At 35.7% G+C, this 12119-nt stretch overlaps 1 long non-coding RNA gene across 1 annotated transcript in view; it reads left to right on the top strand.

The window, feature by feature from the left end:
• LOC117325355 overlaps nt 1-11195 on the top strand; it is a 33301-nt gene extending 22106 nt beyond the window's left edge. Inside the window, exon 4 of the long non-coding RNA XR_004532245.1 lies at nt 7836-11195. This is a non-coding gene — a long non-coding RNA (uncharacterized LOC117325355). The remainder of the gene's footprint in view (nt 1-7835) is intronic.
• The last annotated feature ends 924 nt before the right edge of the window (nt 11196-12119 follow it).

The following is a 12119-nucleotide window of genomic DNA, read 5'->3' on the forward strand; positions in this document are numbered from 1 at the left end:
ATTTACTTCTAATTTCTTTTAAAATGTGGTTTACAAAGCAAAAATAGATTTATTTAAATATTTACAATTTCCATCCGTAAAGATTAAAACAATTCAAACGGCGGTACAGCAAAGATTACACCAGTCTGTTTACAAACACAGATCATCATTACGCATTATGAAGATTTGATGCTGGCCGGCAAGGGGTCATGTTTATTACCTTACATCCAACCCTTTAAAACAACGCCAGTGGTAAACTGTTTCCCTCGGCACATTATTTATCATGGCTGGTAGTTATTGAATCAATGATATCCGAGTGTTCCGAGTTTCCACCAAACTTAAATGGCCGCGCCCATTACAAGCCCCAATTTTGCCCCAAACGATCCATTATTTGAGCATGGCTATTGTTGATTTTCTTTTGTTTTAACGGATATCACTTGAAAGAGATAAAGAAGGAAAAAATAGACGAGAGACTTGAACTTCGCGTTTTCAAAACTATTTGGATTGCCCGTTCCTTTTGCAGACAGTGCTGAACAGGCATATTACTATTAGAGACGCGTTTTGATTGACTGAAAATATATATACAATACAACTTCGATCCCAGTGTAAGATAAGCATGAGGTTAACCATGATCCCTTAGCCGCCACCTTCAGATGGGTTCACAATGATCATCTGTATTTCAATAAGTTTTTGGTTGCATGGACAGCTCTCTGATTCTTTTTAGAAAAGTCAATTTTATTGTATCCTGCTTTCAAAAGAAATACATGTAAGAGTTCTGGAAGGTATCATCAGTGAGAAAGAAGAAGGAATGCGAGAAGTTGTGATCCCGTCAGATAGAAACACTAGTGTAAAGATATTTTTCACAGAAATCAAGAAGGTTTTTGATGACTCCTTAAGTTTAGAACATTTGATTATTCTTAAAGTCAATTTCATTAGGTGTGCTATAGCTATTATGTGTAGGAAACCTTATTTGATGGGGTTTGGAAGGTGGTATTGGTGAGAAGGAAATGGAAGGATCGGAGGTTGGGTGATGCCATCATATACATACTGTAATGTATGGATTATAGATTGAAATGTTCTTTGAAAAGCCAACTGCATTACATAGGTGAAAAATAAGAAACCACATTCGATGGAATTCGAGAGGTAACAGTGCTAAGACAGAGGACGGAAATGTGAGGTTAAGGGGAAGCCCGTGAACTAGAATTATTTAAATGTTTAGGAATTTCATGTTGAATGTATCGAATGGAGGCCAGTGGTATTTAGCCCGTAAGATTTAAAACAAAAGTGTAAATATTAAAACAAACTCGAGATGTAATGTTAGGAAATTCGTGCTTTCTTTTTTTAATCTTTATACTTTTTGTTTAAATTTGACGGGATGGACACTATTTTCCCTCCCATCGATACATTTGACACGAGATTCCTAAACATTTTCAACACATTACCTTGTTTTAATCTGTATATACATTTATTTTATGTACATATATATAAGAAATATCTATTTGTTCCTAGAGCGGGAAATCATTCCGTAATTTGATATTGAAGGAAGGACTATCGTCAGGCAGAACCCCGAGTTTCCCCCGTTTTCATTATTCTTAACACCATGCTGTGACTGCAGTTTCCTTATGTGAATTGTCATCTCTCAGTAAGATCGCATTAACCAAAAAATATTGAATAAAATAAGAGTTAAAATGTTATCAACTCAAGAGTAGAGGACAGTGACGAAGAACTATCAATCATGTGTCGTTGCTGAGGGGGATACTTTATATACTATACAGTACCTCCACGACAAAACTACACATCCCCATAAATTATACCGATTCTTTTCCCGATTCAGTGGTGCGTGAAGTATGTTTTATTAGTGTACCTGTAGTGACCATAACTGCACGTAACGATTTTATTTTTGTCTAGTCTTTTTCACGGATGTAAGTTTGCATGTCTTTAAATATCAATTTGTTGTAAATAATAGTCCGCATGCAGGTGTTGTCGAATCGTGAAAATAAAAAAAGAACATATGAAATTATAGTTTATGTTGCAGCCCATATAACATCGATGTATATTGTATCGATCATATTTAATGTATACATCGGTGGTAAAGTATTCAATCTAAATAAAACCATGTCATCTTACATCTGATGTTATTTCTTTATCGATCAATTAAAATGTTTACAACAGTACTCTAAATTCAGAATCATCATGAACTTCAATGCATAGAAATGGGATTACATTTGTACTGGGATTACAAGTACCCCTTGGAGACGCTCGAGCACCACACATTTGATTCAGTGTGTACGTTATGTACGTCAGTAGCAAACAAGTACCGTGCGTTCCTTTATTGGGTTCGTATGAGTTCTACCGGCACGAGTCTGCTCTACGCATAACGGAACGCTCTGTACCAGCCAACTCGAACCGGTTTTCGTGGATCTTTTTTTTTTTTTTTTTTTTCAAATGTACAACTCGGATAAAAAATGCGGTACTGTGATTCTTCATTTGTCATGCAAATGTATTTTTTGTTTAAAAAACGAGACGGGGACTCTCCCTTTGCGATGAAATTTTATTAATTATATGTCTGTTTTTGACGGAACTTTTCAGGTATTAAAGGAAAATAATCGGTTTTATATTTGAAGCGAGCTTGATATTCAAAATTACATTGCATTATATGATACGTATCTATTTGATACAACCCGATTAAGGAACCCACGGAATGTCTTCATGTTTGTAGCCTCAACTACTCAAAGGAATAGAGTAATGGTCAACAATATTCAACAAACATGGCACTACAGCATGTTTTCATGGAAACAAGAAGTGGCGGATACGGGTATACACGCAATAGATAGGCAAACTTGTCATTCATTAATTCATACTAAAATGCATGTAGATAGATGCGTGTTGTAAAAACAAATCAAGGATCTTCTCGAGTTTCATATGACATCAATGGCACTGACCGCTCCAGTACTACGTATTCAGTTTTAGTGCGTTAGTTTGTAGGTCGGTTTCTCTATGGTAGGACTGTAGCATTTTTAACAACACTGCATTCACAATAATAGCCTGTTTTATACACACATTGGACGAAAATATCTGTAATTCAGGAATTCATATTTTAAACATGGTTGTGCCCGATGACATCAAATCTTTTTAAGTGATGTTCATTTGATCTAGACGTTCTTTTATGTAGACTGAATAATTCGGTCTCTGTTAACGTAATATTTCAGTTTCATATAAAACATCTAGCCAAACCTTCTGAAAAGCGTTCTCGTCACTGTTGAGGCCAAGGTTACGGTATTCACCACGCTTGTACAAACAGTCACAGTAAACAATCTACCAAATGTCAGCTGCATTATAAAGCCTCCTTGATTACCAACTGATTCAAAACTATAAAAAAAAAGTGCAGCACAACCAAAACAAAAAACAAACCTATATTCAGTTAATTCATCGATTTTCTGGAACTCGCACTTTTTGCTCCGAAAGTAATCTTCTTTGCCGCCTGGGTGTATGAATATTATGGCGAAATTGTTCCCTAACATTTTTTTTCAACGCAAATCGTCTATGAAATCATATCCTTGGAATACAGACACATATTAATTAAGTAAATTCAGTAAATAATGCAAACGGTACAGAAAACAGTTTTAAAAAGATCAAATGTAACGTTAACATTTCGACCTATGTTTCATGTTGTTATGAAATAACAAAAGTCATGATAACGATTTAAAACAAAAATCAAATCAATGACAATGACAAGATTTTATTCTCATAAACATGTAAAGAGTAGAGAATGACATACATACAAAAATGATACAGGACATATGATATAATACATGGATACATTTGTTAAGCTAGATAATAATATTTTAAATAGTGTTGAGTCGTATACTTATTTGCTTAATTAATTTCACAAGTGATTTCAATTCATCATCTACTATAAAATTCAACTGGGTATTAAACTTGAATGTACTGGGTCTTTCATAATAGTACATCAAGTATCTAGATATATATTTTTTTCCTGTTTAATTATATGTGTTGATCGCTACAATAAAATAAATAATGGAACTCGCCTCCTATTTCGTTCAAGTTGCAAAGACTACAGATTTTATTTTCTCTTGTGATGTTATTCCATCTTCCATATTCAACTGGTAACTTAATGTTACAAGTTCGAAATTTACAATAGGAATTAGCTAGCTTTGGAGGGAGGTCAAGTAGATATTTTTCTTGAACTAAGTCATGCTTATAAATTATATAATCAGAAACCTACTCAAATAACTAGGAGACGAGCAGAAACGTGGAGGAGACAGCAGAGCAATTACACTGTTACCTGTATGTGTTGGAGAGCTGCTGACATAAAACATCTCGTTTGAGACGAATCTAAGAATAAGATGTAAATAGCTGGGCATTATGTCACTTTTCTCCCCCATGAACATAAACAAAATCCTAAATTCTAGAAATCCTAAATTCTAGAATTCCACTGAATTACTTTCATTTGTTATGCGCCAGAAGGTCGATTGAATTTAATGGCACTTAATATTATGACGTCATTAAGATGCCAGACAGATCGGACGAGACAAAAACATTTAGCATGTTTCCCATGTCCTTACTAAATAGATATATAGATATGTTAGCCATGTGTGATTTGTGGCGCGCGCATCCTTCAATGAAAGTTTACTACATTTTACACCAGTTCAGTCAAAATTCAGAGCGACTGGCACACCTTGATCGGATATATACCTTACAAAACACCAACGGACATATCCTAAATAAAGCAGTAGTCATATAATGATCAACTACGGTAAGATTACGTTAATGCATTTTTATGCCATCTGATCCAACGGGTCCTGAGATGGTGATTATAAAGTATTCTTTTTAACCCAAAGGCAAGAAGTGCCAGTGAACTTATGGTATGTGTATGAGTGGTGGTCCGTCGTCCGTCCGTCCGTCCGTCGACTTTAAAATTCTTCTAGAAAACTATAAGCATCTGATAACTGATATTTTGCTATGAGGTACATAGGGAAGAGTACATTAAAATTTCCTCTTATAAATGACCGTGACCTATTCTCAAGACCACAGGACTCGTATATTAACATGTGATGTTAATAATTTCAATGATTTAATATGTTAACTTGGTCAGCTATTTGTTGTTACCAAAACTGGAGACATCTTTTCACGGTCATGTATCATTTGTTACTGAAATCGAGACTTCTGTACTGGGTGAGGTATCAGTTACCAGGAATAGAGACTCATTTTCTCGGTCGGATATCAGTTTAAAATTACTGAAATAGAGACTTCTGTACTGAGTCAGATATATTTTGATACTGATATATAGACTTCTGTACTTAATGAGATATCAGTTGTTACCGAAATGGAGACTTCTGTACTTAGTGAGATATCAGTTGTAACCGAAATAGATATTTTTGTTTTGAATAGGACATCAGCTCATTTATTTAGGAGTAGATTTCTGCTCTAGGCCTGATTATAACTGATGATTTGCTGCGATGACCTTGTCTGCTGTTAGCCCCATGTTTTCCCAAAATAATATTTAAAAAAGTCACCGGCTTATACTTTGTATCTTGTAAATTGCATCAAAACAGAACAGATAGCCGGCGGTTTACCTCCTAGTATGCTGCATCGACTGTTGAGGGGGATTAACGTAAAGTTTCAAGTTCACATGAGTCGCCAAGGAAACGCGTGTTTCTCAGAATACGTTGGGTTTGTTTACCGTTAATTATTTGTGCGAGTCTTGCTCTAAGCATCCGCTCATTATTTATCATGATTGTGTAGAAACTAACGAAAAAAGCGTGATTACTTTCGAATACGCTACCTGTACAAGTCGATGTAGAGCTGATAGAGAAGAGCGATGATAACAAGCAGAAAACGTCAGTTTAGATAATATTAAATCAGTTGCAGTATGGTATGCATTGTTTTACGATAATGCAAATTAATTGCATGTGGACTTGGCAACTTGAGGTTCTATCTGCAATTTACGACCTGGTTTATTACATGTGATTTTCTCGAACTGTATTTGAAATAATCGTAGATATGTTACGTAATCCTATTGTGCAATATATGTATCACATATAATTAATAACGTAATAATGATAAATACAGTAATAAACCCTAGCTATCACCCAAACCTGATGGTCTTTCTGGTTTTCGATGCGTTATCGACAGTGAAGCAGAGAGTTTGCCTTAACAACTTTCTACCCTGTATCTGCCTGACGACTGTAAAATTAATACTTTCGAATACGACCGTACGCTACCAGAACAAGTCAATGAAGAGCTGACACAGAAGGACGATAACAAGCAGAAAACGTCAGTTTAGAACATGTTAAATCAGCTGAAGTGTCGTATACATTGTTATAAGATGATGCAAGTTAATTGCATGTGAACTTTGTTATATTATGATGCAAGTTAATAGCATGTGAACTTGGCAACATGGAGTTCTATCCGATTAAAATGCAGGTCATCATTTAACACTACATGTCACGAACATCTGGCAGTGACCGGTAAGGTGTCGTACTCAGATGGCATATCAACTAACCAATCAACACGCAACTGGAATTTGGCCAGAATGTGTTTTTCCCCTCGGCACCCGTCAGGATAACACGGCGAGAAACTTATGAAGGTCGCCGTGTATTCTCTAACTTCCAAAGGCGAATTTACACTACCCAGAATGTTAAATTTTCAAAGCTGGGATTTTTATTATATTTGACAGCTAAATTACATAAAATTAAGTGTTTAACGGTGTCATGTTATTACCTCTTTTTCATGAATCATAAAAATAGCCCTCAAAGACACACAATCACGATTATTTTCACTTCCAGGTTTCATTCCGGTAACAACTTGGATTGAAAATGGCGGTCCGGTATATACAAAAATGGAATATAAAGCAAAAACAAACAAAAAGCTATTTTCTTTGTTCTTGATATTTGTTCCGCTTGATACACACATTCCGCATTTTTACAACCAAATCCGCCATGTTCGAAATAGGTCACTTGAAGCGTTGAATGAGGTAGCAAAGTGTTCTAGTGTTAAAGTATTATTAATTTATTGTAAATAAGTGATTAGACTGTGTAAAGGGAATATACTATACCTAACTTGTAAGCACACATCGTTGTCATCAAGTTTAGGCTTATGCTGATATTATTGTAGGGCCGAATCTACGCAGTGTAAAAGAGTGTTTGGTTGCTAAAGGTCGGTTGGAGTCCGAACCAAATAATAGCCAGAGACCTTTAGCTAGCTGAAGTTAGATATCCTCAGTTTTTCTGTTTCGTTCTCAATTTATTATTGATATCCATTTGTGTTTACATATAAAATCACCGTTCGATTTATGAGGGCCATGGGTATGGATCGCATGCAGATAGGAAGACATTGATTAAATGGGCCTTATCAGGTTACAAGATCGTGTATTTTATATTTACTTAACGAAGACATTGTAGCCAGGTCAATCGAACTGGCAGGTAACTTGATCTGTTTTCCATGCGATATCGTCTCTAGTAGTATCATAGTAAATACATGATTTATTCAATGCTTTTAACCGTTACTTTTCATACAATATATGTACATGTTGTGTATATACATGTAATGTCTTGGGATTATAAAGCAATATACACACGTATTGCAAGTTCTTTTTACATTATCCAATTAACAAAGTTTTTACCATGCTAGTTTTATATCAAAAACGTGTTTTTCACGTGTTTCTTTTGGGAATTCTACACGTATCTGTAATGATCAGTTACATAAGGTTGTGAGGAACTTAAGTATTTAATAGTAAATAGTTAATAGTATTTTGTGTAAATCTACATGTTCTAATCTTACCTGTTATTTCTGGAATATTTCACTGAACTCTGATTCTGACTATTTTCTTTCAGTTTGAAAATGAATAAATTCCAAGAGGGTCTTCAACAGCAACGGAAGTTGGTAGAGCAGCTACGCCTTGAGGCGGCCATCCAGCGTGTGCGCGTATCAGAGTGTATTTACGACATCGAGAAGTACTGTGAGCAACACTCGGAGGAGGACGCTTTACTAAAAGGATTCCAAAGGCCCAGCGACAACCCCTTCAAGGAGAAGGGTGGATGTGCGATATTGTAGGACTTGTACGGGGTGTCGTCGGGCACACTTCAGCTGTATGCTGGTTCAAACCTATATTGTATAAGGATTTTGTCTTGGAAAAATACTTATTGCCAAAGACGTGAATAATATAATGAAGACATGTCGAATTCAAATACATGTACCTTCCAAATTTCCCCGTTCCCTTGAATGTTTGGCTCAAAAGTGACTCTTGCTATTTCAAATGTTTTTTCTCTAAATCAAATGTGTATTTTCGTATTGTATATATTTGTCGTAAGCTGCTGGTAATACATGTAACTTTTGTTTCGTGTGTATTTCATATATTATTGTGACGGAATCAACCTTATAAATCCGTTGTGGGTAACAAACCCACGTCTGAATGACTTACACTCGGATACGTAGGGACAGCGAGACACGCATTGCCATGTCATCTTATTCATCCCGATCACTTGTTAGTCGGAATTTTCGTTAACCGGAAAATTTGTGAGTCCGGACTTCCGTAATCAGGAAAAAATGGTTCGCCGGACTTTCATAATTACAGATTTGTGTCACAGAAGCAAGTGTCAGGTTAATGATATGTGAAAAAAGCTCGCAAGTTTTATAGAAATTAAAGTAGGTTTGTCTCATTATGAACATCAAATTCTTTGCTATATAGTAGTTGATGCCATTTCGGTGTTTTGGCCCACAATAAAGACCTTGTATAACCTGATTCAAACATATTTTTGGGATTTATAATAGTTTTTGAAAAGGACTAAAAGGGAAAAAAAATGACTGAACAAGGTTTTTGTACCACTTTGCGTGTATAACTTAAGATTTTACGCAAATTATTCGTATATTTTATGCACACTTACTCTTTTGAGCCGAGCTTTCTATTCTGATTGGCGGATTCATGTGTCTCACGACGTGTATGCCTTATTTCTAGATAATTATTGATAGATCAATATCATTCGGATTTTAATTAATGATATACATTACGATACATACTATATTGTAGTACCTTTAAATTTCTTGGGTATGGTGATTGAAGTTTTATTTATTTTCATATTGGTCACTGCTGCATATAGATTGTTGTTCATAGACACATATACATTACATTTACCGTAAGGCCCATGAAAGTTTGGCTAACGGAAAAGTTTCACGCTTAAAGTGTGGATTAAATTGATTTGTTGCCCCATTTTATGTCGCGAATACCGAATTCTAACGGATTCTCCTGGACCTATCAGAGTAACTGGGAGAGTATGGGGTCTCTTGCTGCCACAAGGGAAAACCTGTGTAATCGCTGGGTTACTGTGGTAGCTATCGGCCGAGTTAATCAAAGCTAGACTCAATAATCTAATAGTCAAAGATATTTCACGATTTTTTTGATTTTTTTTTTGAATCTGATGTTTGGTACGTGTTGTCATCAGTTAAACATTTGGAAACCCAAAACATACATTTATATTTTAGAGGGAGGCTTTAACACTGTGGTGAAAGCTAGCGTATATAGTCATTAATATATAAACATGCATTGCTCTAGTTGGCGTATACTACTAATATATATTTTTCAAAAATCATTTTATTGATGTTACCTATACAAGACACATAAAGTTATACAGAAAATTTAATATATTATAAAGCTTTATTTTTTCTCTAGATTCATACCTACCTACACCAAGATGAAAAGTACAGAAGTATGAATTTAATATTAAAGATAAGTTGGGCGAGTCTGGTAATTCGCTTGTTGTAATGTAGATTATTTAATGGTAGTGATGATGGTGGTGGTTATATTTTGGGTTGGTGATTGTTTCTTTAAGCGCTGTTTCGTTTCACGAGACTTCATGGAGATCGATGATTGATTGCAACTTGCATATGTTCTCCGCGAAAATTGCATTCTCGTTTGTATAAAATTATCTTATTGCTGGATGATCAAAAACTTAAAAAGTCAAAAATTATTTTAAATGTTTTAACATCGAAATCTAAAAATCGGATGTATGAACTCGAAATCTCATTAATTATATCAGCACAAAGTAATGCTAACCCATTTGATATCTTGGTCCCATATTATTTTGATCGATTTCGTACACTGAATGTGAATGTATGTTATAAATGTGAATAGTATCATAATGGAAAATATTTTTCCTGTTAATCATTCGTGTGTTGTGATGGTTGTAAACATTTTTGTCTATGACACTATATTGAAAAATGCGAAATTATTTGTAAGCTGTCTAAATTTGTGATATGCTCGAACTGTACCGTATGAATGGTTTGCCGATTTGTTATCCAATCATTGGACATATCACATGACGGAGTTCTGTCCAATGAAAACCTCACTTAGTGGACCCCTGCCTCTAGTCCTGCTATTGTCCGCTTGACGTCGCTCCACCTTCCTGTTACTGTCCGCTTTACGCATGCCCGGGAAGGTATGGAGTAAATAGAAGGAGAGTCATGGTTACTGACCTAGGATACAGAGGTCCACCCTACAGTAAGGGTTTATCGTACACACGTTATATTCTACAAGATCGTTAACTTACAACATCGTATACTTAAAAGTATCTGTCCTGGTCCAGCCATTTGCTCAAGTCCTGCCATATTGTGACAAATCGGGTTCCTTTGTCTTTACACAAAGAGACGCCAGTTCAAATAAACTTTACGAAATGTTCCTTTCCTCAGCCTTGATAAAGTTTTTCATGGAATCCGTCTACACTAGCAAATCTATAAAGTTAACTTGTCAGAACAACGTCGCCCACACAAGTTATGTACTTCTTGCAAACGCATGCATATGTGGAAATTGTAAACATAACTTTTCTAGATTTTACCAAGGTGATATTCGGTATCTAATCCTTTATATATTTTGACACTGCACATCGGAGGCCAAACAGAAAGAGTCGAAATCTAATAAGACCTAGAAATTATATTGAAATAACGAAACAGTAGTACTCTCCTTTGGACTTTAACGTTGATATACAACTATCACTAGACATCCATTATTCTGGAGAATGACGTCATGTGTTTATAAGGAGCACGTGCTTGTGTGGAGCGACCTGCATGTCTTTTAATGCATGTATACGATTAACAACACTGTTCTTTTACATACTGACTAGGATTCCTCTGTCATTTATAATGTATCCCGACACAAGTGCTCTTCTAGGATTGGTCCAATAAATTATCGTAAGAGACAGCAACTACTGTGTTTGTGTTTTATATTGGTTAATATAACCAGGAAAACCGAAGCCAATACCTGGCACAACAACGTATGCCTTTAGGCAATGTACCAATCATTGCCATCCTTAAGAATAAAGCGAAGTCGTTAACTCTTCAGGCAACTTAGAAACGCCATGTAACCCTTAAACGCAACAATTGCATGTACGAATGTAAGCAACTCTTAAAACACGGCAATGGCGTAAAACTTGGCACAACCTACTATATTACAAAACCTTAAAAAAGAACAATGACAAAACTAATAATAATACTTCGAACAACCTACCAACACAATCAACAATCGAATACTGCAGTGATAGAATGCTTCGAACGACCTATAGGCACGGACGGAATCAACCCGTAAAACACGATGATGGCAAAATCACTTCAAACACCCTTACAACCCTAAACACAGAAAAGGTAAAAACAGTTTCCTGCCAACACCAGCGACTGTTCAAAGGAGCAGTGCAAACTGTCAATTGGATAACTTCCCGATCCCAACGATAGCCAGAACGCAGGCACGAAACACTTATAGTATGTTACCTTCCGAGAAAAAGTTTCCAAATGAACGCCAGACCTGTGTTTAGATACACTTCGTAAGAGTTATCCCAAAGTGAGTGCTAATGTGGTCAGGAGCGATGTTTGTATGAAAGGAGTGAAGTATAAAGGGAAGATAACACATCTTTATGTGATAAAAAGAAAAACGGCAATCATATATTTCATGGTAAGGCTATGTTTTAGGTTACCCGAGTCGAAAGTCCGTAGCATGCTGGGATAAAAGGTCTCCAAAATTGTTCAAATGGATGACCTTGACTAACATCCAAGGCCATAGGGGTTAAATATGCTAAAATATTTTAAACGACTTCTTCTCAACAACCAAAAAGCTCAAAGACATAAGTTGAGTTTGC

This window comes from Pecten maximus, chromosome 4 (assembly GCF_902652985.1).
Source record: "Pecten maximus chromosome 4, xPecMax1.1, whole genome shotgun sequence".
Lineage (NCBI taxonomy): Eukaryota > Metazoa > Mollusca > Bivalvia > Pectinida > Pectinidae > Pecten > Pecten maximus.